This window comes from Raphanus sativus, unplaced genomic scaffold (genome assembly GCF_000801105.2).
Source record: "Raphanus sativus cultivar WK10039 unplaced genomic scaffold, ASM80110v3 Scaffold0391, whole genome shotgun sequence".
Taxonomy (NCBI): domain Eukaryota; kingdom Viridiplantae; phylum Streptophyta; class Magnoliopsida; order Brassicales; family Brassicaceae; genus Raphanus; species Raphanus sativus.
In genome coordinates, this window is record NW_026615710.1 from 3,709 (window position 1) to 15,116 (window position 11,408).

The window sequence follows — 11,408 nt, forward strand, 5'->3', positions numbered from 1 at the left end:
ACCACCAACACGCCGCCGACAAGGAGAGAAAGAGAGATCGGACACCGAGGAGAGAGAGAAGAAGTAGAGAGAGACGCGCGGGAGAGAGGAGAGAAGAGAGGAGAAAAAAAGAAAAGACGGCGGCGCAGGGAGAGAGCTCGACGGCTAGGGTTTCAGTTTCCGGGAATCTCTGCAGAGCTCCGCCTCATTTGTGATAGGACAAAAGAGGTGGCTGCAGTCCTTTTTTAAGGAGGGGGGAGGAGAACCTAGGTTTTTCAGACAATCGGGCCGTAGAAGGAAGCCGTTCCCATTAAAAAAATATTGGTCCGGGAATAGGATGTACACCATGAATTTCACCCGTTTTTAGCCATGGTATATGAGAGTTTTCAATCATATTTACTACGTTTTCAAAGTATTTTAGAGTATTTTCAGGCACAGGTACTTAATTGAAGAAAGCAATACTTTTGAGGCATTTTTAGAGTATTCTCACGAATGAAGAATCGACCGATAGGAAACATGCGAGATCGGACGATTAGAGTCAATTACAATCGATCGACAGAAATCGAAAGAGTGTCGATCGACATTAAGCCATTCGATGGATCACGATTTAAGAAGATTTTCAAGTATCACAAGTGTGCTATTTTTACACAATTAGTCCCTGGCCGCCTGTTAGGCTTTATATACTAGGGTTTTGTATCATTTTAGAGGCAGACTTGCCTAGAGACCTATTGGAGAAGAGAAGCAATTTGGCTACCTTAGGAGAAGAGTTAGAGTTGGAGAGATAGATCTGAGACTGCAAAACAGAGAAGATCTTGAACTCCCTTTTTATCTTACTCATTACTCTTTGTGTTCCTTATTTCATATTAAGTTTTATTCAAACCATCATGATCTTGTCTCTCATGAATATGTCTGAGTAAACCTAATTGTTAGATTTAGGTTTCTCATAAGGGTGAATCATGTGATGAGATTGTGATATTTATTAGGGTTGTTAAATTAGTTCTTTCACTTAGTTATTCTTAATACTAGATTTAGGATTGATCACCCTTAAATCTAGATCTTAGGATTGAAGAGATAACCAACTGTATACTCTCAATACCCTGAAACAAACTATAGTGATCTAACTGACTAGACTCATGCGAAAGGTGGTCTAGATCATTAGAGAACGTGTTCAACCAAATCGATAATGCTTGCTAGAATTACCATCGATCGATACAACCATCGTTGTAGCGATCGATTGTATGAAAGGTGTATCGATCGATTAAGACGAAAGTCGTATCGATCGACTCTTTTCGAGATCAACAAACGACAGTTGAGATCCGGGATCTAGTAAAGGAGACCCTACTGGTCGTACCAATTGATTGAGTTCAAGGACTAAAGCCCTATTGTCACTTTCAAACTGCATAAATTCATACCTGAGAAATACCTGAATCTAGCTATCCTCCCCATTTAGAAACAACCTTCACTTCAGTTACTGAACAACTCCCTTGTTCACATTAATATTTACTGCTTTAAAACATATAAACCTTAAGTCTATCTTAATTTCTATTTAATTAAGCCTTCAAGTAATCCTAGAGTCCTTGTGGATTCGATCCCTAAGTACTGCATCTGAACCTCTTATTTGAGAGAGTAATTCACTTTTTAGGGTAATTTGAGTGATATCAAATTTGGCGCCGTTGCCGGGGACTCTTTCTTATTACTTTTAGATTTAATTTAGAATTTAGCATAGACTTTGTTACTTTTGCTAATTCTTCTATTCTTTTGTTTTACAACAAAAGATGGAGAATACAGATGTCGGCCAAGCATCGATCGACACGGAACATTGTCAATCGAGCGACGCAGATACTGAAGAATCGATCGTTTCATCCGGAACGTTATCGATCGATACCACCCAGCCGGAAGCAGGTAAGTACCCTCTTACCGATGCTAATAATGAGAAAGTAGTCCAAACTGAACCAATAGGTCAATCAAGCAACACTTCTAGCCAAACTAATGAAAAACAGGGGACTGAAATCCCTGTTAAGTCAAACTCTACCTTGAACATAGGTAAAGAAATTAAATTGCCCTTGCAAGACTACTTAAACCCCGATAGGACCTATTCCAATAGGTCCGCTATCAGAATACCTGACGACGTCACCTCGAAAACCAAGTTTAATGTTGATTATTATATATGATGCGTCGAAACCCTTTTAAAGGATCTTCTCTAGAACATCCACAAGACCACATCGAGGGTCTAGAGGAATTGATTCCAGACGAGTATATTCGTTGCAGACTTTTCCATTTTCATTAGAAGGGGGAGCCTTAAGATGGCTAAACTGTCTACCAAGAGGATCCCTGACTAGCTGGAAAGAGATTAGAAATGCTTTCCTTAAGCAATTCTTCGACGATACTCGTTATTGGGAAGTAAGGAGGCGAATCTCTACTTTCCGTCAAGATCCTCAGGAATCATTCAAAAATGCATGGGGAAGATTCAAGAGTTACGAACTCGAATGCCCCCACCATGGTTATCCAGAACCACAATTTCTTAAGATCTTTTACAAAGGTGTTATTCTGAGCTATAAGACAACGCTTGATACAGCAAGCGAAGGGAATTTCGTTACTAGAAATCCTATGGAAGCAAGACGCCTAATCGAAAACATGGCAAGAGGAAGATCCTATGAAGAATGGATGAAGAAAAAGAAAAAGAAAAAACTATAGTCTCAATAGAAAATACTGAGTTAGCTGAAATAAAAAATTCCAAATTCGCTTCATTCTCTTCTGACAGATCAAAATCCACCTATCTGTGCCAGTACTTCCATAAAACTCCTCCTATATCAGATGATGAGCTCGACTTTATAGAAGGATTAGATGATACTGATCCTCATTCTGTGTTTAACGTCGACAGCTTTACACGAGACTATGAAATCTGTATACAGTCTCGTACTGGAAGAGAAAAGTACAATCTAAAACAGGCTCTTACAGGAAACCGTAAAATGAAATCCGAATTCAACGGGAAAGTAAATAGTGTTTACGGTGAGCTAAATCAGAAGATGGATTCTCTAATTGAACACCTACGGGGAATGGAAGACAAAATTGCTAACCTTGCAACTACTCTAAAAAGAGAGACAGGTCGTCTTCCTGGAAGGACCGATGCTAATCCTGGAGCAAAACGCCAGGCATATGCCGTGATGTTACGAAGCGGAAACACCTTGAAACGAATCCCAGAGAAGATGCCAGCAATAAAAAATTCATCGATAACGCGGGAAAAAGCAATTCCAACCCCATAGAACTTCTTGACAATGATCCGACTCAGGAACATCAGAAAAAAGGAAACTCTTCAAATAAAAAGAATCAGGGGAAGACTATAGACTTAGACCAGAGAATCCCGATGCCGAAGTCGAAATCGACCATCTGGACGAACCAAATGTCGATCGATCCTCTGGGAAGGAAACGATCGACCGTCTAGCGGCACCGCGATGGCAATACGCAATCTACCGGGACTGAAAGAGTCTATAGAACTCCTCCCCCATTTCCTCCAAACAAACCACAAACAAAAGAAGCATTGGAACATGCAATCTGCAAAAAGGCTTTGACAAAAATCATTCTCGAGATGTCCCTCAGTGACGCTCTTAAGATAGCCCCCTCGGTGAAAAAGTACGTAAAAGATATGATATCCTCGAGTGGAGAACAAAGCGTCATGTGGTGTCAGAGGAAGTAAGTGCGATGATACAAGGGGAAACTTCAATTAAAAGGTCTGACCCTGGTAGTTTTGTCCTAGATTGTAAGATACAAAACGCACGTTTTCCTCGATCTCTTTGTGATCTTGGCTCTAGTGTAAACCTCATGCCACACTCTGTGGCAGTTTCACTAGGTTATGATGTATTTGTCCAACGCCTATCACGTTAGTTCTAGCTGATCGTTCTATTAGGGTACCTGAGGGAATCCTGGTAGATGTACCAGTCAAAATTGATGATTGCTTCATACCAGCAGATTTTGTCGTACTCAAGTATAAACAAGTGCCGAAGACCCCCTTATATTAGGTCGGCCCTTTTTAGGCTACAGCAGGAGCAATAATAGATTGTAGAGGAGGAAAGATTGATTTAAATGTCGGAGATATATCAATGAACTTCGACATGGAAAACTATTAAAACGTCCTCTGATAGACGATCACGCCTTTTACACAGAAGAAGTTTCTGAGCTGGAAAAAGAATACCTTACGGATATATGTGCTACCAATTCATCAGAAGACACATTCACTCCTGATGAACAAGAAATTCTGAACGTAGATAGCAGAACAGAAGATTATGCGAACCTTATGGACGCAAGTATCGGAGATGCAAATGAAGAAAATGATGATTCTGAAATCATTACGGATCAATTCCTTAGGGAAACTATTGATCGTTCATTTCTCTTCATCGACCAAATGGACTAAAGAAAAAGCGCCCAAAGTGAACTGAAACCACTTCCAGCTGGCCTGAAATATGCATTCCTTTGCGATAAATCATACCCTGTCATTGTTAACGCTAATCTCACGAATGGAGAGCTTGCGCTTCTTTTAAACAAGCTGCGTAAGTATCGGAGAGCGATCGGGTATTCTCTCGATGATATTCCCGGAATAGCTCCTGACTTTGCATGCACCGCATCCACCTCGAAGAAGATGCAAAAACATCTATAGAACAGCAAAGGAGACTCAACCCAAACCTAAAAGAGGTAGTGAAAAAGGAAATAATTAAACTTCTGGATGCTGGAGTTATATATCCTATCTCAGATAGTAAATGGGTAAGCCCTGTGCATGTTGTACCAAAGAAAGGTGGGATCACAGTGGTTAAAAACGATAAAGATGAACTTATCCCCACACGCACTGTCACTGGACATCGAATGTGTATTGATTACAGGAAACTGAATGCTGCTACTAGAAAAGACCATTTTCCTTACCTTTCATCGATCAAATGCTCGAAAGACTGGCTAACCATAAATATTACTGTTTTCTTGACGGATATTCGGGATTTTTCCAGATACCGATACATCCTGAAGATCAAGAAAAAACAACTTTTACTTGTCCTTACGGAACATTTGCATATCGCAGAATGCCATTTGGACTATGTAACGCACCAGCCACTTTCCAACGCTGCATGATGTCAATATTCACAGATATGATCGAAGATTTCATGGAAGTCTTTATGGACGATTTTTCGGTTTACGGATCAAGTTTTAAGGATTGCTTAGACAACCTGTGCAAGGTATTGGAAAGATGCGAAGAAAAGAATCTTGTCCTAAATTGGGAAAAATGCCATTTCATGGTAAACGATGGTATAGTCCTTGGACATAAAGTTTCCGCAGCTGGAATAGAAGTAGACAGAGCCAAAATTGAAGTAATGACTGGTCTACCGGCACCCACAAACGTTAGAGACATACGAAGTTTCCTTGGACATGCCGGATTTTACAGACGATTCATACAAGATTTCAGTAAAATTGCTAGACCCCTGAACAATCTTTTGTGCAAAGAAGTTAAATTCGATTTTACGTCAGAATGTAAGGAAGCTTTCGAAGCGCTGAAGATGTCTCTTATAACTGCCCCAATCGTACAACACCCGATTGGAATCTCCCTTTTGAAATTATGTGCGATGCAAGTGATTTCGCACTTGGAGCAGTTCTAGGACAACGAAAAGATAAGAAGCTACACGCTATATACTATGCAAGTCGCACACTCGACGAAGCACAACGGAACTACTCTACCACAGAAAAAGAGTTACTAGCAGTGGTTTATGCTTTCGAAAAATTCCGCCAATACTTAGTTGGAGCACATGTTATAGTCCACACTGATCATGCTGCCATCAAATATTTAATGCAAGAAGAAAGATGCTAAACCAAGACTAATAAGATGGATCTTGTTACTCCAAGAGTTCGATATCGAAATCAAAGATAAAAGAGGAGTAGACAACGGTGTCGCTGATCATCTTTCCAGGATTTGAATTGAGGAAAATTTCCTATAGACAATTTCTTTCCCACAGAGAATATAGCTCTTTTGGACACGTCATTCATAGGTCACATATCGCTCATATCTGACGGATTGCTGGACGAATCAAATGGAAAATTGACGACCGACACTACTGATAAAAGATCAATCATATCCATCAGCGACAGAACATCAACAGAACTTATTGACATACCAGTTAAGGTTGCTTGTAATGCTTTGAAATCATAATATATCTGATGTCTCTCTACAAGAAGCAAACGCGATTGGACGGAACATCAAAGATCGACCTTGGTATGCCGATATAGTCAACTATTTAGCCGCTGATTTTGAACCAGAAAATTTAAAAGGTTATGAAAGAAAGAAATTCTTTCGTGAAGTTCAGAGATACCACTGGGATGAGCCCTATCTCTACAAGCACTGTTCTGACGGCATATATAGAAGATGCGTCTCTGAAGTTGAAATTCCGAACATTATTTACCAATGTCATAGCTCTGATTACGCAGGACATTTCGCCACTTTTAAAACAGTTTCAAAAATTCTCCAAGCAGGATTTTGGTGGCCAACAACATTTCGCGATGTTCATGCTCATATAGCACCATGCGACAGATGTCAGCGGAGAGGAAAAATAAGCAAGAGACATGAGATGGAACAAAAATTTATCTTAGAAGTAGAAGTTTTCGACTGTTGGGGAATATATTTTATGGGTCCTTTCCCATCTTCTTATGGCAACAAATATATCCTTGTCGCTGTAGACTACGTCTCAAAATGGGTTGAGGCAGTTGCTTCCCCTACAAATGATGCGTCTGTAGTTATCAAACTTTTCAAGAGCATCATCTTCCCAAGATTTGGAGTTCCAAGAATAGTCATTAGTGACGGTGGATCACATTCATAAACAAAGTTTTCGACAGATTGCTTGAGAAGAATGGTGTCCACCATCGAGTAGCTACACCTTTCACCCAGAAACCAGTGGACAAGTGGAAGTTTCGAACCGACAAATCAAGGAAATCTTGGAGAAGACTGTCCGAATAGACAGGAAAGATTGGTCTCGCAAATTGGACAATGCCTTATGGGCATATCGGACCGCCTATAAAACACCACTGGGAACGACACCCTTTCACTTGCTGTACGGAAAATCATGCCATTTACCAGTTGAACTGGAGCACAAGGCAGCCTGGGCAACCAAATTATTAAATTTTGATATTAAGCCAGCTGCCGAGAGACGACTAATTCAGCTCAACGAGCTCGATGAAATACGACATTTGGCATATGAAAATTCGAAGTTATATAAGGAACGAACAAAAGCTTATCACGATAAGAAAATCCTATCTAGACGCTTTGAACCGAATGATCAAGTTCTCCTATATAACTCCAGATTAAACCTTTTCCCTGGAAAACTAAAATCTCGTTGGTCAGGACCTTTTACAATTAAGGAAGTAAAACCTTGCGGAGCACTAACGATCGTTAGTGAAGAGGGCGACGAGTTCACAGTAAACGGGCAGCGAGTAAAACATTATTGGGCCAAACCACCAGATATAAAGCCCCTTTCGCTGCTACCACCCGGTGATAACTAAAAGCAGTTATCCTAAGTCGAGCTAAAGACTTTAAACTAAGCGCTGAATGGGAGGCAACCCATTTTCCTTTTTAATTTATTTACATTTTCATCCTTATTTTAACTTTTATTCTCAATTTTCTTTATATTCATATTTATTTCGCTTAATTCATTTAGTTATAAATTTTAATCACTAGTGAGTATCATTTTTATTATTTTCAAAGCATTCACTTTCCCATATGCATAAAAATCGATCGATATCAACCATGTTGTATCGATCGACACGGGGATGTCGAGGCAACTTCTCATTTAACTCGACATCCGCCTCTTCTTTCCTTATTTCGCAAACCCTAGCCGAATCATAAAACTCTCTTTTCTCTCTCGATTCTTGACGATTTCCGTTGAATCTTTGCCCAAAACCACTCGATTTCAAGCCCTCCATCTGTTTTCATTCGCATTTCTCTATATATCCAAGGTATTGGTCCGAAATTCTCTTTGGATTGAATCGAAAGGGTTTGGGTTTTGAATTGGGAAAATCGGGTCGATTTGGTGCAATTCTAGGGCGTTTTAGATGTTTAAACCGGTTATCTAGGTGCTAGGATAGTTTGTTATACTCCAATCCTCTCTTTTGATTCGATTTTCGTATGAACTGTTGAATTGCAGGTTTCGCGAGTCGCTATCGATCGACACAGACTTTGTCCTGTCGATCGATTCCTGACTCTCTGATGAACACTGATTTTATCTATCGATCGACAAACACGAGTGTGCATCGGTCGATATTACTCTCTTTCGCGAACCAATGCTAACTTACTCATTTTGCCTTTCTTTTCAGATGAGCACAGATTCGGATACTGAGAGAGAGAGGAGGACGAAGAGGAGGAGTGATCCCGCTGGCCCTTCGAACCGCCGACAACCTCGGGTCCCGAGGGACGACGAGAGGCCTCCATGGCCACATGAGGATAAGACCCCCATCGCTTACAGGGAGGGTCGCAACTTCTCGGATCCGAGGGCAGTCATCTCCAGCAGAGAGTGTACCGATAGAGAGCTCACAGAGCAGTGGGACGACTTCGACAGCCTGCACTACAACGCCTGGATCGATGTCGACATCGAGCCTACACGCTTCATTGACCCGGAGGTCACACACAAGATGTGGATCCATGATGATCTGTACGCGATGATCGCTCAGCTCGGATTGGGCACCATGGCCACGCACGCCTACGACCTCCACGTTCCGTTGGGCCGCCAGTTCATGGCCTCTGTCCGTCCCACCTACCGCCATGACGGTCCTAAAGTCGCGGGCGACGGCGTGCTCTCTTTCTTTGCTCGAGGGAAGAGATACTCAATCACCATCCCCCAGCTCTGCAGCATTTTTGGTTTTGAGGAGAATACGACATCTTGCAGGTTCTCGCCTCTCCCTGGTGTGAACGACTTCTGGAAGATCATAGGCACGGCAGTTGGAGCGGCTCAGCGACTCAGTCTGACGTTCGTCATCCGACTCTACGCTACTTCCTACGGGCTATTGCCAACACTCTGTTGTGCAAGATGGAGCCCAACAAGGTGCGCCTACATGATCTCTCACTGCTCTTCCCAGCAGTGAACGGACTGGTCGATCTCTCTCACCTCGACACTGCAGGACTGGTAGTCCCCAACCTTGGAGCTCTCTTCGCCGAGCATCTGATCTCACTGAAGAAGAAACCCTTCACGGGTTCGGGTAGGAAGAAGGAGAGTGTGGGTAGTCTTCTCACGCCGATCTTTGTGTTCTGTGGTGTCCGTCTGGACAGGAGTACCGCAGACCGCCGCCATCTCTTCATGGACAAGCAGCACCTGATGCACTGCGTCTGGCTCAAGGAGAGCCTTCTCTGGTTTTTCAGGATTGACCGTCGCTTCCGTATGTTTCAGCTCCCGCACGCATCACTCACTAACTTCGACCATCAGGTCGACAGGATCCGGTTAGGCCCGACGACGAGTTCCTATTGGAGCTCACCACCGAGTCATGCCAGGAACCGATGGAACGTGGTGTTGGAGGATCGCAGGCAGCTCCCGCAGCTCCCCTTCCTGACTTCCCGGACATACCAGACATCCCGATGCCAGAGGCAGACTTTCAGAGGACAGTCATGAGTGCTCTACGAGCCATCTGGGCTCGAGTCACGCGACCACCATGTGCGAGCAGGAGGAGTGTCAGAGCATCAGAGCCAGGACCATCTCACCTGTACCAGCAGGAGGAGGACGAGGAGGCTACCGACTAGCCTTCTTACCTCTTCTCTTTATCTTTCAGACTTTTTATTTTTCTTTTTATGTTTGTGTTTCGTATTTGCAGGATTTATGTTTTTAGACTTATCTATGTTTTATGCCTTTGCACTAGTTCGTATGTTTAATTTTCTTTGTGTTTGGACTGACAACAGAGCTAACTTGAGAGTCAAGCTAGACAAGTGAGTGAGTCCCGTGCTAACACATTATCACACATTCTGTCTGATACTGTCGCTCGATACCGTCTATGGTACATCGATCGACAGTAGAGACAGAAAGGTACGACACTTTGCTTCATTATCTCCACCTCTAACTTTTTATATTCCTATGTTTCCCTCTTATTATTCCACCGAGACGGTGTCATTTAAGTCTGGGGGAGAGTGTTACTAACATTTATCAATTATCATCTATTTCTATCATATAAACCAACCTATTTTCATTTCTGTTTTTCAAAAATTAAAAACCAAAAATATATAAATATTTATTAATGATTTTCTAAACCACTCTTTGGCGTTACTCTAGACTTATTTACCACAGATTGCACTAGAGATACCAAAGTGGATCAACCTGTCAGTTACCCACACTTGCCCAGACTGTTTAAAGGAACCGAAGCTAACCTCTAACCTAATACTGACTTGTTTAGCTTGTCTTGGGGCTTGGTATACATCAGATCGGAATCCTCCTTCAAGACTGAAAAGGTACAAGTCAATGCAATTCTGGTTTCCTTTCTTCTCTCTTCGGCATCTCAAGATCTAAGTTTATAAAGAAAAGATTGATATGATTTCTTGAGAGGCAGAGGGGTAGGAGTGTCTCCTGCGACCCCATTATTCTAAATCTCAAGAATGATCACAATTTGTGGAAACGAGGGGTAGGAGTGTCTCCTGCGATCCCATTATTCGCTACACTTTGCCAAAAATGTATGAGTTACAATGCAAATGTCAATAAGATGGACTAGATGCCTATGTGGCATCGAAACCTGTTGAAGTTGAAACTAATAGAGATTCAGAGAAGAGAGATGAGAGGAGAAAAGAATTAGAAAAGACTACCTACTCAGGAAACTTGTTTGAGTTGAATCCATGTGTCTTTTGATAGATACCCCCAAGGTAAAGCACGCACTTTTATTTTATGCTAAGAAATGAGGTTAGTAAAAGAGAATTTTAGACAAGATCTGCTAAGTTGCTGGATAGATGAATTTGGTTGCTAGACTAGGATAAGGTATAAATTTGCATTTGTGGTTGAAACCGTTTAGATTCTTATGACAAGGAAGTGAGGATTTTTAAGTTTTCAAAAATAAGAGTCATGTTGTTTTCAAACCTCCTTCGGAGAGACTACTGATTGTTTTGCTTGAGGACAAGCAAAAGAGTAAGTCTGGGGGAGTTGATATACCATGAATTTCACCCGTTTTTAGCCATGGTATATGAGAGTTTTCAATCATATTTACTACGTTTTCAAAGTATTTTAGAGTATTTTCAGGCACAGGTACTTAATTGAAGAAAGCAATACTTTTGAGGCATTTTTAGAGTATTCTCACGAATGAAGAATCGTCCGATAGGAAACATGCGAGATCGGACGATTAGAGTCAATTACAATCGATCGACAGAAATCGAAGAGTGTCGATCGACATTAAGCCATTCGATGGATCACGATTAAGAAGATTTTCAAGTATCACAAGTGTGCTAT

The 11,408-nt window shown here is 41.6% G+C and overlaps 1 non-coding gene and 1 pseudogene across 1 annotated transcript; one reads left to right on the top strand and one right to left on the bottom strand.

Annotated features, from left to right (window-relative positions):
- Positions 1–2,376: 2,376 nt before the first annotated feature.
- On the bottom strand, positions 2,377–2,483 carry LOC130502032 (small nucleolar RNA R71). Its single transcript, XR_008940008.1, has one exon. It is a non-coding gene; the product is annotated as a small nucleolar RNA R71 (small nucleolar RNA).
- A 2,104-nt stretch (positions 2,484–4,587) lies between these two features.
- On the top strand, positions 4,588–9,599 carry LOC130502030 (uncharacterized; annotated as a pseudogene).
- The last annotated feature ends 1,809 nt before the right edge of the window (positions 9,600–11,408 follow it).